This window comes from Corvus brachyrhynchos, unplaced genomic scaffold (assembly GCF_000691975.1).
Source record: "Corvus brachyrhynchos isolate BGI_N302 unplaced genomic scaffold, ASM69197v1 scaffold115, whole genome shotgun sequence".
Taxonomy (NCBI): domain Eukaryota; kingdom Metazoa; phylum Chordata; class Aves; order Passeriformes; family Corvidae; genus Corvus; species Corvus brachyrhynchos.
In genome coordinates, this window is record NW_008239553.1 from 784632 (window position 1) to 787113 (window position 2482).

General features: G+C 48.9%; 2 long non-coding RNA genes across 2 annotated transcripts in view; one reads left to right on the top strand and one right to left on the bottom strand.

Annotated features, from left to right (window-relative positions):
- On the top strand, window positions 1-1767 carry LOC108448561. Its single transcript, XR_001864495.1, has 2 exons — window positions 1-73; window positions 1424-1767. It is a non-coding gene; the product is annotated as an uncharacterized LOC108448561 (long non-coding RNA).
- The window catches only part of LOC108448562, a 23568-nt gene that overhangs the window by 4305 nt on the left and 16781 nt on the right, over window positions 1-2482 (bottom strand). The gene's annotated exons all lie outside the window — the stretch shown is intronic.

The following is a 2482-nucleotide window of genomic DNA, read 5'->3' on the forward strand; positions in this document are numbered from 1 at the left end:
TCGAACGCTTCCTGCAGCGGGGCTCGGGGTGTGCGGCGGGAGCGGAGATGGAGGGAACGGGCCGTGTCGGCATGTGGGTGCGAATAGTTGGTGGTAAAGTTGTTCAGGAGGGATGGCGTGCCCCCCTCTCTCTTCTCCAAAGTAAGTAAGTGCTAGCGGACTCTGTACCAAGTTAAAGAGACGCATCATCCCGGCCGGTGACGTCTTGATACCCGGTCAGTGACTAACTGAACTGCTATTGCCAAGGGTGTGTTAATAGAAGAAACTCTGCCTAGTATTGCCCTGGATGAGTCACATTTAAAGAGTGACTCTCTAGTCTGTTAAAGGAAAAGCAGAAACGAGCCTCACTTTCCTTTTTTGTTGCTGGTTTTTTTTTTCCATCCCACCCCTCACCTTTGCTCGCTGTTTTCTTCTTCTTGTGCCAGGGCTCTATTGGCGCCCCGGCCCTGGCTGGGCGTTTGCAAAGCTTCCCTGCCCGATATGCTGTGATGTCACGCAGGGGACTCTGACTTCATGGCCCTAAAGAACAGGAAGGCGAGCCAGGCAGGGACTTTTCCAGCCACCCAGGGTGGCTGTCACTAAAAACGGAGGAAGTGACGAAGCAGATGGCTTCTGCTACAAAGTTATCTCTTGTGATTTTTCGGCTGGTGAAGAAGCTGGGTAGTTGAAAAGTATCTTTTCTGAAGAGCAGCACAGCTTTATTGTCAGCTGAGATTCCTAATAACCAGCTAGGATTCACCACAGCCTGCTGAAGTTCCCCGACAGGGCTCAGGTATTCTACTCCTGGGGCTGGGCTCCTGTAGCCCTGGGCTGTTGTAAAGGCTTGATCTGAAGGAATTGGCAGTGCTCTGGTCAATAAGTAGTTAATGGCATGGAAGGCAGAGCAATGTCCTCTGTGTTGGTAAAGTGTCTCTCTGAGAAGTTTTGCCTGTCTCTATCTCTTCTTCATGCTCTTATCTGTCATTTCTGCCTCTGTGTCCCGGAGCATCTGCTCCTCACAAGGAAACTCAGCTCCCTCTGTGCTCTGTGTTTCCTTTCCAGGGTGCTCAAACAACTGAATTTACCCAAGATGCTTTCATGTTTGTTCAGAAATCGAGTGGGCCTTTTTTTTTATTTTATGGGGGGCAGGGTGGGGGCAGACAAGTTTGCAGCTGTTTCAGCCCCGGATTGCTTTTTTCTTCCCTTGCTGCACCTACAGCATCTTCCCACTGCTGGTCTCGAAGGCAGGAGCACAGTGTAGCCACGTGGAGAGAGGGAAGGAGGGAGGGAGGGAAAGCTGGTGCAAAATCCACCTGTGTACAAGTGTGTCTGAGAGCTGAAACTGAAGGCCACAGTCCCCCACCACCTCATTTTATAGGTGACCATGCATGTAACAAACCTCTGTCTGAAAATGAAGGTGCTTTGTTTCTTTTTGAATAAACAGCCCTGCGTTTGGGACTGTGCTGGCTGGCGACTTAACCCCAGGAGGTGCTGCTGGCAGGAGCAGCTCTGCAGGTCGTCTGGCAAGACTTGTCCCAGTTCCCATGAGCAGCACTATGGTATGAATGCTTCAGACTTCCTGCTACCTATGGAACCATCCTGTTCAGCTTCAGTAAGCAAAAGGAAGGGGTTGAAGTGAAGTTTGTTTGGTTTTGCCTTTTTTGTGTGTGTCTCCAGTAAGTGGGGGGAGCATACAGCTCAATTCCTGTTTTTAACATTCTTGTGGCATGATTCTAAACTAACCTGCTGTGCTGTCACCTGAAGTCTTCAATAAATGTGCAAAACCAATGTTTGGGTGCTGATTACTGTAGTCCAGGGCATCAGACCAGCTGAAGAGGAAAGCCATGCCTTCTCAGTGATGTGTCTGATTGCACTGCATTCCTGGTTCCTCCCAATCTCTCTTACTTTGTGTCTGTGGCCAGTGAAGGTGGCTTGAAAAGGAGAGCAGAAGGATGCGACCTGGTTGTCCCTCAAGCAGAAAGCCTAGCATCAGTCCTTCCCTCCCGGCCTAGCCCCAGGGTGCTCCTGAGCCACGAGAAAATACACCAGGGTTGCGATGCCCCTTGGTTTCATGTTTTTCAGTAGCTAATAAACAGATTTGTAAGATGGTACTTAGCTTGGTTAGAAGAGTAATCATGTGCTTATGCTCAGAACTGTGAGATTTTTGGTGAGAGGCAGGGGAGTGCCTTACAGGAGGGGAAGATGCTGAATTTCAGGCCTGTTGAGCTGAAGGGACTCTCTGTGCTCCTCAACGATTTTGTGTTTCTGCACTCCATGGAGGGAAGAGAACAGGCCTTACTCTTCAAGCACCACGCTAAGAAGTGCCTGTTGTGTTCTGTCCGTAACACGTCCCAGTGTCAGGTGAGCCTCACCAAAGAAGCAAGCTGCCCTATGAGGAATAGAAGCAGTACATGAATTGTTTAAGAGGAAGTCAGTTGGTTAAATGCAAGCAGGGACTTATATAATACATCTTATAAAAAAAAAAAAAAAAAAAAAAAAAAAA